This window comes from Lepus europaeus, chromosome 5, assembly GCF_033115175.1.
Source record: "Lepus europaeus isolate LE1 chromosome 5, mLepTim1.pri, whole genome shotgun sequence".
NCBI lineage: Eukaryota > Metazoa > Chordata > Mammalia > Lagomorpha > Leporidae > Lepus > Lepus europaeus.
The window spans coordinates 54,045,049-54,067,100 of record NC_084831.1 but is presented as its reverse complement, the minus strand read 5'-3'; the positions used below and the strand labels follow the sequence as shown (position 1 = coordinate 54,067,100).

The 22,052-nt window shown below is 51.0% G+C and overlaps 1 protein-coding gene across 1 annotated transcript in view; it reads left to right on the top strand.

Moving 5' to 3' along the window:
• Positions 1-12,533: 12,533 nt before the first annotated feature.
• The window catches only part of KANK4 (KN motif and ankyrin repeat domains 4), a 79,932-nt gene continuing 70,413 nt past the window's right edge, over positions 12,534-22,052 (top strand). The window contains exon 1 of the mRNA XM_062193375.1: positions 12,534-12,610. The gene's annotated coding sequence lies outside the window, so the exon portion shown is untranslated. The remainder of the gene's footprint in view (positions 12,611-22,052) is intronic.

Here is a 22,052-nt window from a genome sequence, read left to right as displayed (position 1 = left end):
GCGCTGATTCGAGTTCCAGCTGCTCCACTTCCGATCTAGCTCTCTGCTGTGGCCTGGGAAAGCAATAGAGATTGGCCCAAGTGGTTGGGCCCTGCACCCACGTGGAAGACCCGGAAGAAGCTCCTGGCTCCTGGCTTCGATCAGCTCAGGTCTGGCTGTTGCAGTCATTTGGGGAGTGAACCAGAGGATGGATGACCTTTCTCTCTCTCTCTCTCTCTCTCTCTGGGTCTACCTCTCTCTGTAACTCTGTCTTTGAAATAAATAAAATAAATCTTTAAAAATTAATTTAATGTCAAGTCGCTTGCTTAATATTTTATTGTCCACTCTTTTTTTTTTTTTTTTTTTTTACAGGCAGAGTTAGACAGTGAGAGAGAGAGACAGAAAGAAAGGTCTTCCTTTGCCATTGGTTCACCCCCCAAATGGCTGCTATGGTCAGCACACTGCACCAATCTGAAGCCAGGAGCCAGGTGCTTCCTCCTGGTCTCCCACGCGGATACAGGGACCCAAGCATTTGGACCATCCTCCACTGCCTTCCCTGGCCACAGCAGAGAGCTGGACTGGAAGAGGGGCAACTAGGACAGAATCCGGCACCCCAACTGGGATTAGAACCCGGTGTGCCGGCGCCACAGGCGGAGGATTAGCCTAGTGAGCCACGGAGCTGGCCTGTCCACTCTATTTTTTTAAGGTTTATTTTATTTATTTGAAAGTTAGAGCAGCAGAGAGAGAGAGAGGGAGAGGGAGGGAGGGAAGGAGGGAGAGAGAGAGAGAGAGAGTGTGAGAGAGAGAGAGAATCTTTCATTTGTTGGTTCATTCTCCAAATGACCTCAATGCCAAGATGGGGCCAAGCTGAAGCCAGGAGCCTAGAACTCCAGCCAGGTCTTCCATGTGCTGTCGTGGACCATCCTCTGCTGCTTTCCCAGCACATTAGCAGGGAGCTGGATAGGAAGTGGAACAGCTGGGACTCGAAGTGACACACTAGTATGAGATGCTGGCTTCACAGGGAGCAGCTTAACCCAAGGAGCCACACCAAGCTCCCACTCTCCAATCTATGTCTTAACCAAGTTTTCAACAGTTAAGCAACATTGAATGTTTCACATATACAGCAAATCCTCTTTATATGTAAGTTAAAGAAATTGAGCTTACAGTCAAAATGCATCAGAATGGTTTTCCAGCAGAGCACATTTTTAAACCACACAAATGTGAAGCATGACTAGAACTTCCATTTGTCAGTGGGTAGAGATCCCTTGACACTTTGGAACGTACACATTTATCCAATTTTAAGTAAAATTTTTATGTTGAACATACAGAAAAGCACGCAAAAAATAAAGGCACAACCCATCGAGTTTTTGTAAAGCTACATAGTCTTACAAATTCATCCATATTACAGAAATAAAACATTTTCACTCCAAAGACCCTCCTTGTGCCACACTCCAACCACTAACCCTCTCTTCCCCAAAGATAACTATTGTCTTGATTTCTAACATCAGAGAGAAGGTTTGCCCATTTGTACTTTGCATAAATGGAATCATGAAAGCTATACTCTTCTCTGCTTGGAACTTATCATTCACCTTTGTAAGATTCATTCATGTTGTTGCATGTAGTAATGTTTTTTTTCATAGCTGTGTAGTATTTGATTGACTAGATCACAATTTATCTATTCTTTAAATTATTTCCAACGTGTAGAAATTACACAAAATTACATTATAACCATCCATGATTATGCTCTATGATGTAGCTATGCACACATTTCTGTTGGGTCTATGTTTACAAGTGGAACTGCTGAGTCACGGGTGTGCATGTGTTCAGGTTTAGTAGATAGTGACAGTTTTCCAAGGCAGTTGCACTAATTTACACTCCCAGGACTAAGGTTTGTGAGTTCCATTTGGCCTTCATTTATATCTTTGCCAATAATTTATACTATCACTTTAAATTTATTTGAAAGGCAGAGTTACAGAGAGGCAGAGGCAGAGACAGAGAGAGATCTTCCATCCACTGGCTTACTCCATGAGTGGCTGCAATGGCTGGAGCTGTGCTGATCCGAAATCAGGAGCCAGGAGCTTCTTCCAGGTCTCCTACACTGGTGCAGGGGCCCAAGCACTTGGACCATCTTCCACTGCTTTCACAGGCTATAACAGAGAGCTGGATCAGAAGTGGAGCAGCTGGGATTTGAACCAGCACCTATATGGGATGCCGGCACTGCAGGTGGAGGCTTAATCCACTACACCACAGCATCGGCCTCAGTATATATTTTTAAAAGATTTATTTATTTGAGAGATAGGGTTACAAATAGAGAGAGGGAGAGACAGAGAGAAATGTCTTCCATTCACTGGTTCACTCACTAAACAGCTGCAACAGCCAGAGCTGAGCCAATTGAAACCAGGAGCCAGGAGCCTCTTCTGGGTCTCCCACGTGGGTGCAGGGGCCCAAGTACTTGGGCCATTTTCCATTGCTTTCCCAGGCCATAACCAGAGAGCTGGATCAGAAGAGGAGCAGCTGGGACATGAACCAGCAATCATATGGAATGCTAGTGCCACAGGCAGAGGCTTAACGTACTATACCACAGTGTAGTATATATCAATATATTTTTAAAAGATTTACTTATGTATTTGAAGGGGAGAGTGAGTGAATGAGAGCGAGATCTTGCATCCGCTAGTTCATTGCCCAAATGGCCACAGTGGCCTGGGGTTGTTCCAGGCCACATCCAGGAGCCCAGCACTCCATCCCACACAGGTGGCAAGGGCCAAAGCCCCTGAGCCCTCTTCCACTGCTTTCCCAGGTGTATTAGCAGGGAGCTGGATTGGAAGCAGAGCAGCAGCATTGCAGCCAGCAGTGGCCCCATCAGTATTTTTACTGTCCGCTTCCTGATGGGTGTGCAATGGTATCTCACTGACGTTTAACTTGCACTTCCCTAACAACTGATGATGTTGAGCACTTTTTCATATAACCGACCTTTTAGATACCTTCTGTGAGCTGTTTATCCTTTTGCTCTTTCCTCTGTCGCATTGTCCTTTTCTTATTGCTCTGTAGACCTTCTGTTGCGGATTAGATTAATTTCCTAGGGCAGCTGTAACAAGCCAGGTGGCTCAAATAACAGAACTTTGTTGTCTCACAATTCCGGAGGCTGCAGACCTGAGACCAACGGGTGACACAGCTGACCCCTTCTGAGGCTGTTCCAGCTTCTCTCCCAGTTTCTGGCAGTTTGCGGCCATTTTTGGTATCCGTTGGATTTAAAAGCCATTGTCTCTGTCTTCATCTTCACACGGTGACCTCCCTGTGTACATATCTCTCTGTGCTCAACTTCTGCGTTTATGAAGACGCCTGTTCTATTGGATGAGAGCCCACCCCAATCCAGTGGGACTTCATCTTAACTAATTACATCGGCAGTGACCCTACTTCCAAATAAGGTCATGTTCTCAGGCACTGGGAGTTAGGATAGCAACAGAGGAATTTTGAGTGGCCACAATTCAACCCATAACATGCATGTTTAAAAAAAAAAACCTCCAGTCTGTGGTTTGCTATTACACTCTTTTAATGGCGTAGTGGTAAACTAAAGATGGCCGCAAATTCTTTTTTCACTTTCCCCAGTGAGAGTTGATGCTTGTTCTCTGCCTTGAATCTAAATTTTCCCTGACTGCTTAACCATTAAAACGTGTTCAAAGTGATGGTGTCTCAGTGTTGGGCCTAGCCCAGGGCAGGTGCCACTCCATCCATCTGGGAAGTCTGCTCTTGGCACACTGGCCCCCGGGACACCACGCTGTGAGGAGCCCAAGCCACACGGAGAGGCTGTGTGCAGGTGTCCCTGAGTCAGCAGCCCCAGCGGAGCTCCCAGCCAGTAACCAGCACTAACCAGCCAGCCTCCTGAAAGAGCCATTGTGGACATTTCAGTGAGACGACCTCCAGATGAATCACCCCGGCGACACGACGTGGCAGAGCAGATCTGCCCAGCTGTATCCGTCAACCCACAGCACCATCAGAAGGAGCAAAGTGCTTGCTGTTTATGTCAACACTTTTCTTTAAAGATTTATTTATTTATTTGAAAGGCAGAGTTACAGAGAGGGAAAGGCAGAGAGAGAGAGAGAGAGAGAGAGAGAGAGAGAGAGATCTTCCGTCTGCTGATTCACTCTGCAATGGCTGCAATGGCTGGAGCTGGACCTATCTGAAGCCAGGAGCCAGGAGCTTCTTCCACGTCTCCCACGTGGGTGCAGGGGCCCAAGGACTTGGGTCATCTTCTGCTGCATTCCCAAGCACATTAGCAGGAAGCTGGATCGGAAGCAGAGCATCCAGGAATTGAACCAACGCCCACATGGGATACTGGTGTGACAGGTAGCTGCTTAACCCACTGTGTCACAACACTGGCCTCTTATGTCAATACATTCTGATGAACAGAAATTCTTAGTTTCAATGCATTTCCAATCTATTAATCCTTTTCTTTGCGATTAGAAGTTTTGAGTTCTGTTTAAGAAATATTTGCGGGGCCGGTGCTGTGGCATAATGGGTAAAGCCACTGCCTGCAGGGCTGGCATCCCATATAGGCACTGGTTCAAGTCCCAACTGCTCCTCTTGCAATCCAGCTCTTTGCTATGGCCTGGGAAAGTGGTAGAAGATGGCCCAAGTCTTTGGGTCCCTGCTCCCGTGTGAGAGACCCAGAAGAAGCTCCTGGCTCCTGGCTTCAGATCAGCACAGTGCTGGCCATTGCGGTCATTTGGGGAGCGAACCAGAGGATGGAAGACCTCTCTCTCTCTCTCTCTCTCTCTCTTTCTCTGCCTCTCCTTCTCTCTGTGTGACTCGGACTTTCAAATAAATAAATCTTTTTTTAAAATATAAAGAAATATTTGCCTTCTTCTAGGATATGAGTATTCCATGTTACCTTTTTTAAAAAAGATTTTAAAGATTTACTTATTTATTTGAAAGGCAGAGAGAGAGAGAGAGAGAGGTCTTCCATCCGCTGCTTCACTCCCCAAATGGCCGCAATGGCTGGAGCTACACCGATCCAAAGCCAGGAGCCAAGAGTTTCTTCCAGGTCTCCCATGTGAGTGCAGGGGCCCAAGGACTTGGGCCATCTTCCACTGCTTTCCCAGGCCATAGCAGAGAGCTGGACTCGAACCGGCACCCATAGAGGATGCTGGCACTGTAGGCAGCAGCTTTACCCTCTACACCACAGTGCTAGCCCAAGCAATGAAAATTTAATTCACCATTTTCTCATGGATCATTTATTAAGCACCAAGATTTACTTTTGCCTATGCCAGGATCTGAACCAGGTGCTGAAACACCGGACGAGAGATTGGCCCTCACTTGATGAGTGGCATGGGCAACAAACACCTGATTTAAATTGTGTTGAGCTAATGCTGGGAAAGCAGAGCTGCCATGGGAGTGGAGACCACACACTCCTAAGGGTCCAGGAGTTAGGGGTGCGTCAGAGAGATTCCTTGTAGAAGTGGTGTGTAAACTGAGGCCCATGGTATCATGGTTTAGATGTGGCTCAACTCCCAAAGGTTCGTGTGCTGGCTCTTTGGTCCCTGGAATAATGGTATTGAGGTGCTGGAACCTTTAAGAAGCGGGACTTAGAGGAAGACAATTAGGTCATAGAGGCTCCACTCTCGTGAACAGGTTCATGCAGTCTTGTTGGAGTGGATGGGTCTCCTGTGACCGCATTACCTCTCTGGAGAGCAGGTTGTTATAAAGCAAGGGCAGGGTTTCATACTGGCTGCGTTCACGGGAAATGTATGCCTGAAGAGCTGGGTGTGATGGCTTTGCTAGGAATAACATCTGTGAAAGAAAAGGCGCAGGGGGCAGTACTGTGGCTCAGAAGGTTAAGCCAAGGTCTGCAGCACCGGCATCCCTATGCCCCCATGTGGGCATAGGTTCCAGTCCTGGCTGCTCCAGAGAGACAAAGGTCTTCCTCCTCTTGGTTCACTCCCCAAATGGCCGCCATGGTGGGCGCTGCGCGGATTCGAAGCCAGGAGCCAGGTGCTTCCTCCTGGTCTCCCATGCGGGTGCAGGGGCCCAAGCACCTGGGCCATCCTCCACTGCCCTCTCGGGCCACAGCAGAGAGCTGGACTGGAAGAGGAGCAACCAGGACTAGAACTCGGCACCCATATGGGATGCTGGTGCCACAGGTGGAGGATTAACCAAGTGAGCCACGGCGCCGGCCCCTGCTCCACTTCTGATCTTTGAAGAAAAGAAAATGAGCAGCAGCAGAACTGGAAAGGGAAAACTGTTGGGTGGCAGATGGTGATGCAGACCCTAAAAATCTCCACCAACCCCCTAGGCAAAGACTGCCCATTGCTGGGCGCTGTGGCGCAGTGGGTTAACACCCTGGCCTGAAGTGCCGGCATCCCTTATAGGCGCCAGTTCAAGTCCCGGCTGCTCCACTTTCCATCCAGGTCTCTGGTATGGCCTGGGAGAGTAGTAGAAGACGGCCCAAGTTCTTGGGCCCCTGCACCCATGTGGGAGACCCGGAAGAAGATCTTGGCTCCCAGCTTCAGATTGGCGCAGTTCCGGCCGTTGTAGCCAATTGGGGAGTGAACCAGCGGATGGAAGACCTCTCTCTCTGCCTCTCCTCTCTCTGTGTAACTCTGACTCTCAAGTAAAAATAAATAAATCTTTAAAAAAAAAAAAAAAAAAAGACTGCCCATTGGACCAGGCTCCTCTGGGGAGGAGCCGCCTTTGCTCAGGCACTGGCTGGGAGCTGTCTGAGGAGGAGAGAGCTCAGCCCGACGGTGGAAGCTGGTTTCTGGAGCCAGCTTGAACTGGTTTGAAATAGATAATGCTAAATTTTCAGTTGTTAAACACCGCTATTATTAAAAACCAAAGCACATAAACTTGCCATTAAGTAAAATATATTAGAAACAAATACAATACCAATGGCAAAGATGTTCAAGATCATTAGCTCTTAGAGAAGCACGAATTAAAGATATAATGAGATACCTCCACACAGCATTTTTCAAGTCTTTAAAAAACAGTAATAATAACAAGTACTGATGAGGACAAGGAACAACTGGGTCCCTTACGCATTGCTGGTTGTAATTTAAATGGTACATCTGCTCTGGAAAATACTTTGACAGGCCCTTATAAAGTTAACCATCCGGACGGAGGTTGTGGCACACAGAGACTTAAGCTGCCATCTGTGATGCTGCCATCCCATATCAGAGGGCTGGTTCTGATCCAGCTCCCTACTGTGTGCCTGGAAAAGCAGCGGAAGATGGACCAAATATTGGGCCCCTGCCTCTTACATGGGAGTTTCAGTTGGGATTCTAGGTCTAGGCTCCTGGCTCCTGACTGTTGTGGCCATCTAGGGAGGCAATCACTCTGTTGCTATCTCCTCCCTTCTCTCTGTCATTCTGCCTTTCTAAATAAATGAATAAAATTTTTACAAAACTACTTTAAAAAAAGTTAAACATGCTGACTATATGACCCAGAAGTTTTACTCCTCTGTGTTTTGTACTAAAGAAATGAAAATTTGGGACTAGTGCTCTGGCGCAATGGGTTAAAGCCATGGCCTGTGGCTCCAGCATCCCACATGGGCTCCAGTTCAAGTCCCAGCTGCTCCACTTCTGATCCACCTCTTTGCTAATGCCTTGGGATAGCAGCAGAAAGTGGCCCAAGTCCTGGGCCCCCTGTACCCACATGGGAGACCTGGAAGAAGCTCCTGGCTCATGACTTCAGCATGGCCCAGCCCTGACCATTGCTGCCATTTGGAGAGTGAACCAGCAGATGGAAGATTCTCTCTCTCTCTCTCTCTCTCTCATGCTCTCTCTGTAACTCTGCTTACAAATAAATAAATAAATCTTTTTTAAAAAATGAAATTTCATATTGACACAAAAACCTGCCCAATATTCTAGACACAAGAAAGGGAAGGAGAAAAACTAATAATGCAGATTAAATTTATAAATGTATCATGTCTGTCAGTGTTACATTATAAATAAAAAAAATTGAGGAATTCTCGTCCAATATTTGAAAACTTACCTGATTCACAAGAAAGATGCTCATGCCGTTGAAGAATGAGTGAAGTTCCCCGCAGTCATTTGTTGTTTTATTGTCACATTGATTCTTACCATGAACAAAAGTATCAGCCAGTGTTCATCTCAGAACCATACTTGTTTGTTTGTTGCATGTTGGATGCAATAGCTTGGGTACCAGTATAAGAGTTGTAGACAAAGATCAACAAAATTTCTCTGTGAGCATCAGTTGGCTTTATGGAATATGTAACCTGGAGTATTGTTTATTTCATTATTATTTGTAAGTTGTCCACTCTACAGCTTTATATCAGTAAAATTTATAACAGTTGACACACGTGTGCACACACAGGTATAAGGAGAGTCAATCCTCATTATTTGCAGAAAGCATGGTGCTTGCAAATTTACCTACTTGCTAAAGTCTATTTGTATAAATCCCAGTCAAGACTTGCTGGGCTTTTATGTTCTTTCAGGACCATGCAAGGAGTGGGGAAAAGTTTAAGTTGCCACCGTGCTGGCCCCCAGAGGAGGTGAAACAGCACATGGCTTTTCTGTTTTCTAGTTTCATCTCTCAGACTGTAAACAAGTGTACTTCTGGCCATCTGTTGAGTGTCACAGCTTTCATTCTTTGGTGTTCTTCGTTGGTGATTTCCCTGTTAAAACAGTGCCCAGCTTGGTGCTGAAGTGCTGTCCAGTGCTCCTGGAGAGCACAAAAAGCTGTGGTGTGCCCTGTAGAGAAAGTGTGTGCATTAGATAACCTTTGCTTGGGCATGGGGTCTAGTGCTGTTAGCCAGGAGTTCAGTGACAATGACTCAACAATGTGTACTGGAAATGTCTGCATAGAAACACACATAAAATAAGGTTACAGAATTTCCCCTCTTGTCTGTGGGTTCACTTTCCATGATTTTCAGAGATCCAGGGTCAACCATAGTCCAAAAACTTGAAGTGGAAAGTCACAGAAATGCACAATTCATAGGTTTTACATTGTGTATCGTCCTGAGTGATGTGACGAAACCGTGCACTGTCCCCTTCCATCAGTTATTAATGTTAACCTCTTACTGTGCCTAATTTATAGATTAAGCTTTATCATAGGAATGCATGTATAGAAAAAGGCATAGTATATACAAGGGTTGGTACCACCCAGGGCTTCAGGCATCTGCGGGGGGTCTCGGACTGTACCCTCTGTGGATCAGTGGGACTACTGTATACACTGATGGGGTGACAGCTGTGGGCAGAGGCTCACAGAGACCTAACTTCATTTCCCCAGAAGCAATGGTTCAGTATTTTCAGTGTTTGAAGCCACTTCATAGCTTACAGAGATGAAAGAGAATCGACTATATACACGCACACGTTTCCCCACTCCGAGGGCTGCTTGTTGAGTATCTACCCTCCTGCATGGATGAGGCCGACCCCATAGGACTTGCCACACTGTGGGGGCTGGGGGCAGTCCTGTCTGGGAGGAGACCAGAGTGAGGGATCACCATATTTGCTCCGGTTTCCAGGAGAGATTTGGTGTTCAGGTCACCAAGCTCAAGTTTGAAGCTCACCTCTTCAACCTACTAGCTGCCCTGTGCCGGCATACCTCATTAGCCACAGGAGAGTGATACTGCGGTGTGAGTTCTGATGAGGCCATGAGTGTGAGATGCTAGCACGGGGCCTGACACGTGGGTGAGAGTGAATGCATATGAGTACTTCTACGCTCCACGCCAGACTCCAGCAAGGTGAGGCGGGGAGGCCCCCCATTCTCTGTGTCTGTGGCTTCTGGTCTGGGGGAGGGGGCGTGGGGGCTGCATTTGCTTGGTCTCTCTCCGTTTCCTGACATCCTCCTGTGAGCTTCCGAGGCCCCAGCTACCCCCCCCCCCCCATCAGACCTTGCTCCTTGTGACTCAGCTTCACCCTCGAGACAGTGTCACGGTGAGTCATCAGGCCGAGCGCCTGCTTTCGAGGACAGCGCCTGGCACTCCTGCTGCATCTTCCCAGGAAAGGTGCTGCCTCCACACCCCGGTGCCAGCCCCATGCCTCGCTTGGCTCCCAGTGCCCAGAAATCTAGAAACAAATTCTTCGTGTGATCCGAGAACGCAGAGGGAAGCGACTCCAGCCCCGGGAGCACAGATGCCTGACCGTGTGACCTTGGGCTAGCTGTGGAACGCACCTGCACCGGGCTGCCTGCTTCTAGAAACAAACACATTGAATCTTTCCCACAAGGGTGCTGGGAAGCCCGAATGAAATAGTGTGCAATGCTCCAGACACGGGGCCACAAACCCCAGGTCTGCAAGCTGCATCTGCTCCATAAACCCTTTCATTTGGCTTGAACACTGTCCACATGCACAAAGTATTGAGTGACTTCACTTAAATGACTGGGTTTATGGCTTCTCTCAGAAAAAAGAGGCTAGCCTTTGAGGCACAGCATCGCCAGTCCTGGCTGCTCCAGTTCTGACCCAGCTCCTGGGAAAGCAGCAGAAGATGGCCCAAGTGGTTGGGCCCTTGCTGTCCACGTGGGAGACCTGGGTGGAGTTCAAGGCTTCCAGCTTCAGCCTGGTCATTGTAGCTATTTGGGAAGTGAACCAATGGATTGAAGACACCTCTCTCTGTCTCTCACTCTTTGTAACTCTGTCTTTCAAATAAATAAGAAACAAATCTTTTGAAAATTATTGACTCTTAAAAGAATAAACAAATGGGAGGATCAGGCCATATACACCCCTTTTCCCTGGAAGGCAAAAATCGCCCGGAGCTGTCGCAGCAGCCTCTTCACTTGGAAGGGAGCCTGGAACGCCTCTCAAACTCTCCACAGTCCTCTCCCATCCCTATCACGCCCACCACTGGACCAAGGCTCTGTTGCCATTTTTTTTTTTTTTAAGATTTATTTATTTTATTTGAAAGGCAGAGTTACAGAGAGGCAGAGGCAGAGAGAGAGAGAGGTCTTCCATCTGATGTTTCACCCCCACCCCCCTAGATGGCCTTAATGCAGGAGCTGCACCAATCCGAAGCCAGGAGCCAGGAGCTTCTTCCAGGTCCTCCACATGGGTGCAGAGGCCCAAGGACTTGGACCATCTTCTACTGCTTTCCCAGGCCATAGCAGAGAGCTGGATTGGAAGAGGAGCAGCTGGGACTCGAACCGGAGCCCATATGGGATGCTGGTACTGCAGGTGGCGGCTTTACCTGCTACGCCACAGCACCGGCTTCCTCTTTTGCCATTTATTATTGCTTCTGCTCTTCGGTCCCTAGTGGAAGTGATGTCATTCCAATAACCAGGTTTCTGTCAAATGGAAACCGACAGTCCCAGAAATGTCTCTTGCCTCAAATTATCTCCTCCATCTGGGTCACAAGGCCAGCAAACACCGGGACACTGGGAAAGATGCGGGGTGGGGGGTGGGGTGGGGGGTGTTCAGCCCTGGTTGTGGAGTCCGGTGGGCTATCCCCAACACTGGACTAACCTTCACTGTTGGTCCTCTGTGAAACAGCAGCTGCTTTCTCCTGGAGTGTTGTGCACAACCTGCTGAGCTGAGCATTCAAGGTTAGCGATTTAAAGGCAAATATCTGGGTGAGTGTTGTGCAAAAGCTGGAGGGAGGGGGAACAACCTGACTGGCATCCCTTATGGAGTGCGGACGGAGGAGTCCGTCACTCTGCTTCCCATCCAGCTCCCTGGTAACGCACCTGGGAGGTAGCACAGGATGACCAAGTACTTAGGTTCCTGCCACCCATGTGGGAGACCAGGATGGGGTTCCCGTCTCCCTGCCGGGCCCATCCCTGGCTGCTGTGGGCACTGGGGAGTGAATCAGCAAATGTAAGCTAACTCTCTCTCTCTCTCTCTTCTCTCCTCTCCTCTCCTCCACCCCTCCCTGCCTTCCAAATAAATCAATACATCTTAAAAAAAAAAAAGTAAAATGTAGCTATTTTGAATTAATAAGATTGATGGGAGGGCCGAGTGGGAAGTGAAAGGCAGGATTCTTGAATAAGGCTCCAGCAATGGCTGGGAAAGGAAAAAGAGCCAACCCAGGAGAGGTAGTTCTACCGCTGCCACCCCGCGGGACCTCACTCCCACACACCCGCTGGCTGGGGCCACACGGCATGCAGATTCCTAGAGTCCTGTCCTGGGCACTCATTTCTTGTCTGATGATCGTCTCCACCTATCTGGAGCCTAGAGGTGTCCAGATGAGCCGAGAGAAACGCACGCACGTGAACGCGTTCTGGGAACGTGCAAAGCGCCATACACAGGCCACGAGTTTTCTGGTGTCTTTTCGAAAGTTTTCCTCCAAACCCTGCCTGAGTTCGGCAAGGCTAAGACCCTCCCCTCGCTTTCGCAATTCTGCCCCTTCCTGCACACCCAAGCCGGCGCCGCCTCAGGAGCGCTCTTCCCCCGAATGAAGGCGGGGACTCGGCGGGGCTGGCTGCGGCGACGCGGGGCGCCCGGCCAGTCCCTCCTCCGCCGCGGTGGGTGTGCCGGGCCCAGGCTGAGCCCGCGGGCGAGAGGGCGCCGGCAGGGGTGCGCGCCTGGGACGAAGAGGTGCGCCACCGGGGGGAGCGCGCCGGGACGCGGACCGTGCACCGTGCACCGCGCACCGCAGGCTGCGTGCGCCCCGAAGCCGCGTGTGCTCCCGGCCGCGAGACCCCAGGCACCGCGAGCGCCTCCCGCCTATTCCCGCAGCTCGCCAAGGTAAGGGGCTCCGCGACCCCATCCTGGCGCAGGGAGCCTGCGGACGCGTCCTTCACCCCGCCCTGCGCCACCCGGCTCTTGGCGCGGGCGCTCTGCCACTCTCCTGTCGCCTCCGCCGCCCGCCTCGCCCCCTCCCCAGCGCCGCGTCCCCGGCTCCCTTTAAGGCAGAGGCTGCGGCAAACCGGGCCGACCCGGCGCCCCAAACCCCGGAGTCTGGGATCCAAGACGCGCAAGAGGGAGCTTGCCCAGGGTGGGCGTCGCTGCCTTCCCAGTTCTGCGGAGGGAGGGCATCGGTGGGGCGGGGAGGCCGCGTCATCCTTGCATCCCAGGTGGTGCAGCCCCTGCCCAGCCTATCCTTGCGGGACGCAGCGGGAGCGAGGGCGCCCCGCCGCCGGCCGGGCGCTACCTGGAATCCAGCTCGTGGTCTTTCCTTTCGCAGAAACCGGCCCCTACTTCTCACCCTAGTGCCCGACGGCCCCTGGCTGAACTTTGCCGCGCTCCCCGGGGCCACGACCTTGGGTGGAGGCAGTGGGGCGGTTGGGGGACCGGGAACGGTAGACGCCTGGGAGGGCACTTTGTCGAACCCAACTTGACAAGCCTTTGCGCCCGGTGGTGAGCTCCGTTCTCTCTCTCTCTCTCTCTCTCTCTCTCTCTCTCTCTCTCTCTCTCTCTCTCTCTCTCTCTCGGCTCTCTTAAGGTCAAAGCGTTGACCCCAAGTTCTTCATCCCTGCAGAACGGCCAGTTACTGAGTGTGGGAGTCAGAGAGTCCGGCCTGTGGCTCCCACGCGCGATCTGGCCGCATTCTTGCCATAAAACCTCGATTCCCAAGCCCCTGGGCTGCGGGCCTGCAGGGTGCGGAGGGGGCATTCTCCAGGAGAGGGAGGAGGAGACCCCTCCCCCCCCAGGCTGACCCTCTGAGGCCTGAGCAGAGTTCTGTCTGTGGAGGGGTAAGTCAGATGCAGCAGTGAGGAGGCTGCGCCCTGGGGAGGAAGCATCTTGAATTAAGTGTGGTTCTGTTGGGAACCTGTCTGGGAGAAGCAGATCCTGGCTTCTTAGAGCATCTCAAGACAGGACCAGGGAACACAGGACAGGGGTCACTCTGATAGGGCTGTTCAAGTCCCACCCTCCTGCTGCACTTGCCCTAATGTGTCCCAGGAGCAATGACTTTCGGGGATTGGCTCAAGGTCTAGACCACACGTGGAGTTAGTCCACAAAGGCTCTGTGCCAGGCACCAGGCGAGGTGGTGAGATGCGAGTGAGAGCAGGACTGGCGCTCTCTGGACTCCTGGAGCGTGCTGCCCAGTGGCCGAGATGGATGCGAAGCCCATCACTCCAGTGTGTGCAGAACTATGAGTGGGATGGAGTGGGTGCCCTGAGAACCCCCGTGAGTCCCCCTGAGAACCCCCATGGGTCCAGTGTCACTCTGAAGTGGAGAGCAGGGAGGGAGTTGGGGAGGGCGGGAAGGAGCAGCCTGTGAGAGCACCCTGCTCTGTGGCGAGCACCGGTCGAGTAGACCTCGAGTAGACAGGTGAAAGCCTTTGTTTGCCACGTGACCAGGAACTGAAATGGGCAAGTCCCTTAGTTCTGCATCCCATCAACTGACCCATCAGTGTCTGCCTGCCTGCCTCCTTTCCTTTAAGATTTATTTTTTTGAAAGGCAGAGTGACAGAGAGAGACAGACAGACAGATATCTTCCATCCAGTGGTTCATTCCCCACATGGCTGCTAAAGCAGCCAGCACTGGGCCAAACTGAAGCCAGGATCCTGGAACTCCAAGTCTCCCATGTTAGAGGCAGGCAGCCCAATACTTGAGCCATCATCCGCCTCTCCCCAGGTGCATTGGTAGGGAGCTGGGTGGGAAGCTGTGCATCCAGGACTGGAGCTGGTACACTTGTATGGGATGCAGGCGTGCCAAGCTCCAGCTTAGCACTGCCCAGTGTCTTTTCTCAGCAGTAACCATGGGCTGGAGGAGGGCCCCTGCTAGGTTATCGTGCAGTGAGAAATGGAGAGAGGCCTGCATTTAGTCCATGCACCTTGGGCACAAGCCTGTGTCCTCTCCCTATGCCAAGAGCAGTGGTGCTGCTGTTCACTACTGCCTGTTGGGCTCCCAGCTGACCAGTTTCTGCCCAACCTCCAGGGAGAGTCCTGCTGGGAGTGCTGGCTCATCCCAGTCTTCGAATTCCAGAAGGAATTCGTTGCCCACAATGTAAATGTCATTAGGTGGCATACATGTAGTTTGCCGATCTTGGCCCTGCCTGCCTCTCTAGCCTCCTTTCTGGCTTCTCCCCGCGTCCCACCCCCACCCCCCAGCCAGGCCCCTGCCATATTGTGTTCACAATTGCACTTCACATGGTTCCTGGGCCACCCACAGCCTTTGCACGTGCTGCCCTTTGTCTACAACACTCTGGCACTTGTTCACATGCTAAATGCCTACATAACCTACAACTTCAACCTTCAGCCAGGGTCCCAAACTCCTCCGCAAAAGCCTCTCCCTCCCGGTCAAACACTGCTTTTTCTTTGTTTCTGAAGCTCCCTTGGACGTGTGTTTGTCGCAGGGAACCTCCACTGTGCTGAACACCATGATAGCGCATTTGTAGTACCTAGCACATAGTAGGATACATAAACAGCTCAATATATGCTTGCTTGATGGAACCCAGCTGGTTCAGTATTTCTTAACTTTTTTTTTTTTTTTTTTTTTGACAGGCAGAGTTAGACAGTGAGAGAGAGAGACAGGGAGAAAGGTCTTCCTTTTTCCGTTGGTTCACCTCCCAAATGGCCGTTATGGCCGGCGCTGCGCCGATCCGAAGCCAGGAACCAGGTGCTTCCTCCTGGTCTCCCATGTGGGTGCAGGGCCCAAGGACTTGGGCCATCCTCCACTGCACTCCCGGGCCACAGCAGAGAGCTGGACTGGAAGAGGAGCAACCGGGACAGAGTCCGGTGCCCCAACCAGGTCTAGAACCTGGGGTGCCGGCACCGCAAGGCGGAGGATTAGGCTAATGAGCCGAGGCGCCGGCCAATTTCTTAGCTTCTTAATGGAGGCAAGGGCTATATATATATCTTTGCTATTCAGGCAAAAATCATGGCTATTCACCTGCCAGTGGATGTAACTCAAATTATTGTACATGTGGTGTCACATGATTTACAGCCACCTGCCACCCCCCAGCCCCGCTGACCGCATGGCCAGAGCACTGGACTTTAATTTGGCAAGAATGGAAGGCTCGGTGAAGTGCGCTGTCTCCCTTAGCAGCCACAGCTGGTTGAGAGCAGGAGTCCCTGAGCTCCTGACTCCCAGCCCAGTGCTCCCTCCGGCTCTCGCGGCATTTCTTAGCCAAGCAGCCTCCTTTCGTGCCCGGCGTTTGATGAAGGCCGCTGCTCGGGGCCAGAAGATGGATGTCTTGGTTTTGCTTCAGTTCAGTAGCAGCCTAAGGTGTGACAGGGAGACAAATCTTATTATGGGCAGAGTTGACAATTGGGAAGATGGATGGGCCATCTCCCTGGCCTGTGTGCCGCCCCTTGCCTGCAGTGTTCTTACATCTGTGTTAGCTGGAGAGGGGACCACGTGTGCTTCACAGTTGTCTTCTGGGCCCTGGATTGTGCCATGTGTGTCAGACTGGGAGATGCCCTTAGTGGGACCACGCAGACCAGGGACCCAGGACTTGGCCTTGCCTGCCCTCTCCCCCAGCCCCTCCTGCCCCTGCTTTCTGCAACAAGACACCTGCTTCAGGCTCTGCCATGCTGACCTGCAGACCAGATCTCTGTTCGTTCGTAATTCCTTGTGTCATCGAAACTATACCAAGCCTCTGCTCTGTGCCAGGCTCCGTGAAGCTTCCAGTTTGTAAGGGAGGGTCATGGAGTGTGTGCCACTGTGTGCACGGTTCTGCTTCTCAGAGAAAGGGAAGAGGTAACTCACTCCTGACTCTCCTATACCTCGGGACGTGTGGTAGGGAGGAGTTTTAGGACTTTTGAATGTTGCAAATGTGCTCACTTTTAAAACTGACCTTGTGCAAGTTGTATCATTTCTGGGGCAGATTCGATTTTGTTCGCTGCAAAATGGGTTTGGGCACAGTCTTTTCTTGCCTGTCTCCGGATGGTTGTGCAGACTCAGTTATCACAAACCCACTTAACTGTGGGTGACGCAGGGGCAGTGAGGTGTAGCCATTGCATGCACAGGAGTCACACCTCGGCACAGTCGATCCCCACGGTAATCCTAGAGAGAGTTCCTGTCGTAGTCCCCCACGTACGGATGAGGAAGGAGAGGCTAAGTTACTTCCCCAGGGTCACAGAAAGAGGAACCCACAAAACTGGGATCTGAGGAACTCTGTCCGAAGGCCAGCGGCTATTCCTTGGTGCGGTTCTGTAGGAGAGTGCGTGGGAGAAGCTGCAGGGAGGCCCCGGGCATCCTGGAACTGGAGACCAGATCTATTCGCAGCCAGCTGTGTGGCTTACGGCTGGATGTGTAACCTCTCTGTGCCTCAGATGCTGATCTCCCAGGCAGAGTCGGGACTGAGAGGCTTCTTTTTTTTTTTTTAATTTTTTTTTTTTTATTTGACAGGTAGAGCCATAGACAGTGAGAGAGAGAGAGAGACAGAGAGAAAGGTCTTCCTTCCGTTGGTTCACTCCCCAAATGGCTGCTAGGCCAGTGCTGCGCCGATCCGAAGCCAGGAGTCAGGTGCTTCCTCCTGGTCTCCCATGTGGGTGCAGGGCCCAAGTACTTGGGCCATCCTCCACTGCACTCCCGGGCCACAGCAGAGAGCTGGACTGGAAGAGGAGCAACTGGGACAGACTCCGGTCCCCATATGGGATGCTCGAGAGGCTTCTAACAGGCCTTTCTGTGAACAGCTTCCAATCTACCCAGAGAACATCTCGAGGTAGGGTTAAAGGAAAGAAGAAGGGCTCTCCTGCTAAAAATATGCCTGTCACAGCTTCCAGGATAAAACAGAGGCTGTCCCAAGATTTCATGTGGATGGCTAATGTGATATGCCAGCGGTTAGAGATTGGTGTGTTGAAGAAGCTGGCTGAGCACTCTAGAGAGGGAGAGAGGCCTGCAGTCTTCCAGAGGCGGGCGACTCTATCTGCCCTGGCCCCCGCCCTGCCCCTCACTCAGCTTCCTGGGGACCAGGCATTGTGGGAGAAGAGAGAGAGCTCAATTCCCATCCCCCTCCTCCTTTTTTTTGTTTCCCCCAAAGTAAATAAAACTTGTTGGCTGGATGTATTTTTTTTCATGTGGCTGTGGCTTCCCCCTCTTTGTGTGCAAGGATCCTTTGCAGAGTTTCCTTTGTTTTGTGTGTGACACCGGGACAAGGGGCAGAGACTGTGGTGCAGGTGAGAATTTGCCCCTCACAGAGATCCAGGAGCAGCCTGCAGTGCCAAGGGCGCTGCACAGCCCGCCTCCTGCCCGGCGGCCACACACGCTGCTCTAAGTACCATCGACGGAGATTCTTCATAGCAGGGCAGTGGGCAGCGAGCAGCAGGCAGCGGGCTGAGTGTTTGCAGGTGCTGTGCTCATCGGCTGGTCCTCTCCCCGACTCCCTTACACCCTGGAAAGTGTGGCCGTCCTGCTCTCCAGGAAAGGTTTAAAAGACAGACCATCAGGTTGGGTGGTGGTTGAGTATAATGGGGTGGTCACGGGTTTCCCTGTATTAGTTACTGTGTTCTGTGTGGAGGTGCATTGGTAGATGATTGTCAGGTATCATTTGTGGGATTTAAAAAAAAAAAAAGATTTATTTGTTTGAAAGGCAGAGTTAGAGAGAGAGAATCTTCCATCTACTGGTTCACTCCCCAGATGTGTGCAATGGCCAAGGCTGAGCGAGGCTGAAGCTAAGGGCCAGAAGCTCCATCTGGGTCTCCCATGTGGGAGTGGCAGGGGCCCAAGCACTTGGGCCATCATCTGCCACCTTCCCAGGCACATCAGCAGGGAGCTGGATCGGAAGTGGAGCGGCGGGGACTTGAACTGGTGCTCATATGGGATGCTGGCAGCTCCTTGACCTCCACAACACTGGCCACATGTGGGTAATTTTAAATCAATAAATGGTGAAGGTGATGATCTCCTTACTCCTCAATTAAAGGGAGAGGTGGAGTGGAAGAAATGGAAAGTGGACTCACCACTGAGTGGCCATGCAACCTGAGCATAGTACTCAAGCTTACTGAACCTCAGCTTCCTATAACCCTGACTTCCAGCTCTTCTGATGCAGGAGACAGACTCCTTTAATCTGGTTCTGAGTGGGGAGAGAGACGCCGGAAAATGCAGTATTGATTGCCACGCCCCAAGCCTGGAAGGAGGCCAGGCATCCTAGAGGTGGATGATGCCTTGAAGGGGGTCCTGAGTTCAAGGTCACTCCATTGGCCCAGCCGGTCATTGGTCAGTCCCTGGTCATCAACTTGTGGTGCCACCTTAGGGTGCTGTAGGCTCAACTCAGCACCTACCCACCCTACCGCTTGCCGTCCTGACCCACAAACCTCACCTTCACTGCTTAGGTCAAGTTCTAGAGAAGGTCCCTTTGTGTGAGCTCAAGTCTCTGGACACTCCCGTTTTCTCAGCAGGCCACGTCACAGCGGGCTCTGGCAGCCTGGGCTTGGGACACGGTTGAGGTGGGCACCCTCCCTGGGCGAGCCGGCTGTCAGATAGAGTCTTCACGGAGGGGGTCAGGTGAGCTGGCACTCGGGAAGGTACTTGATGCAAACAGGAGGGTACTTCAAAAGTTGGTGGAAAATGGAATTAAAACATGAGTTTATGTTGTGGTGCGAAAACCTTTGGAATCTATGCATTTTTTTTCACAATAAACATTTAACGCAAACTTTTTTTTTTTTTTCAGCCCCCCAGCCTCAGGCAGCCCCATCCTGTACCCTGGGGCTGAGCGCCGACTCCCCTGCACAAACTTTTTGAAATGCTCCCATACTTACTGAATTGAAAGAACTTAGTAGGAATACTTATGTATTTTTTTTAAAGATTTACTCATTTGAAAGGCAGAAATACAGAGGGAGAAGGAGAGAGAGACAGAGATAGGTCTTCCATCTACTAGTTCACTCCCCAAATGGCCACATCGACTGGAACTTGGCCAATCCGAAGCCAGGAGGCAGCAGCTTCTTCCTGGTCTCCCATGTGGGTGCAGGGGCCCAAGGACTTGGGCCATCCTCCGCTGCTTTCCCAGACACATTGGTAGGGAGCTGGATTGGAAGTGGATGCCAGCACTGCAGGTGTAGGCTTCATCTACGGCACAGCACTGGACCCCTAGTAGGAATTCTTACCTTGAGGGGCCAACAGCTCCAGGGTGCTCACGCACAGAATTCAGAGGCGTCTGGGACAGGCATTGTAACTGCACTGGTTAAGACCCAACTTGGGATGCCCATATTCCATACCGGAGTGCTGGGTTCAGGTCTTGGCTGCTCCACTCTGGTCCAGTTCCTGTTCACATGTGTCCTGGAAGGCAGCAGATGAGGACTCAAGTATTTGGGGCTGCGTCACCCATATGAGAGACCCAGACTGAGCTCTGGGCTCCTGGCTTTGGCCTGGCCCAGCTCTGGCTGTTGCAAGCATTTGGGGAGTAAACCAGTGGATGGACAATCTCTCCCTGTCTCTCTGCCTTTCAAATAAAACAAAAATAAGTAAAAATGTAAAGGTAAATAGAAAATAAAGGATTCAGAGTCTGTGAATTTGGGTGGGAAAAGGAAGGACATCTTTATTTAGCATTTTCTTTGATTATAGATGTTGGCAACAGTGCATTTGCAACACTTGAAAGGTTGTTTTTTTTTTAAGATTTTTAAAATTTATTTTACTTGAAAGTCAGAGTTACACAGAAAGAAGAGAGGTAGAGAGAGAGAGAGAGAGGTCTTCTATTTGGTTCACTCCCCAAATAGCCACAACGGCCAGAGCTGCTCAGATCCGAAGCCAGGAGCCAGGAGTTTCCTCTGGGTCTCCCACGTGGGTGCAGAGCCCCAAGAACTTGGGCCATCTTCTACTGCTTTCCCAGGCCACAGCAGAGAGCTGGACAGGAAGTGGAGCAGCCGGGTCTCGAACCGGCGCCCATATGGGATGCCAGCACTTCAGGCCAGGGTGTTAACCTGCTGTGTCACAGTGCCGGCCCCGAAATGTTGTTTCCAATAGAAATGACAGACATTTTCACCTTATATTTTAGTTGCTACAGATATTTGAAAATATTATTTACACCGGGACCTGAGCTATGACATAGCAGGTGGGGCCTCCACCTTCAGTGCTGGCATCTGTACGTGCACTGCTTCGAGTCCTGGCCACTCCGCTTCTGATCCAGCTCTCTGCTGTGGCCTGGGAAAGCAGTAGAAGATAGCCTAAGTCCTTGGGCCCCTGCACCCGCGTGGGAGACCTGGAAGAAGATCCTGGCTCCTGGCTTCAGATTGGCACAGCTCCAGTCATTGCAGCCATCTATGGAGTGAACCAGTGGATGGAAGACCTCTCTCTCTCTCTCTCTCTCTCTCTCTCTGCCTCTCCGTAACTCTGCCTTTCAAATAAAATAAATAAATAAATCTTTAAAAAACATATTATTTACATATATTATGGATTTGAAATTACAGTAGGCTTTATGCCTGCTGCTAGTGCTTGTTATTTAGTGCCTTAATAAAGACATGGATTGCTATATTTACTTCTTAATTTTAATAATTCTGTTTCATTGTTACTGGTTTTCTATGTAGTTGAGCTATGTATTTTATTTTGTGCATTTTAAACAAAAGGTCTTTGAGCATCACCAGTTTTTGTGTGCCGAAGAGGTGAAGGTACAGGAAAGTACAGGTGCACTGACAGGGAGTAAGTGGTACTCCGGATTTCCCACCTGCTCTCCCCATGACCTTTCCTATACCCACCTATCTCTGTCTAATTAGTGGGAGACCTTCCTAAGCAATAGCAAATGCCACTTAGTAACTTGGCAAATTTACCAAAGCACAGGATTTATGCTTTTAATAGAAGGTAATGATGTGCATTCAGAGGTTGATTTCTAAATCCCAGGCACACTGGGTGGCTTAGCCAACTCCGCACGAACCCAGCGAGCCTGCCCTGATTTCTTGGCCAGTGCCAGGCAAGTAGCCCACTGAAGCAACCTCCACGTGGGCAGTTCGTCCTGAGAGGTGCAGGTGTCTGTGTGGACTCACAGATGAGTCACTTGATCAAGTGCAAAGTGGACAGCAAGGAGGGAGACAAAGCCCCTGGAGAAGTGGACAGCAGGGAGGGAGGCGAAGCTCCAGGAGAAGTGGCTTTGAAGATGGGGGGGGATGCAGGGAGGTGGGAGGACTGACCAGATGTTGGTTTGAGGAGTCCAGTGGAGCGGCATTAGAGAAATGGTCGCGTTTTGCTGCCTTTTGTTAGGTAGTTAATGTCTGCAACTCCTTTGAATACAGCATCCATCTACTAACTGCCCAGAGAGGCATGGCTGTTTTGTTCCCATTCTGTTGGTGAGTAAAGCAAGGTTCAACGTGTGGGCT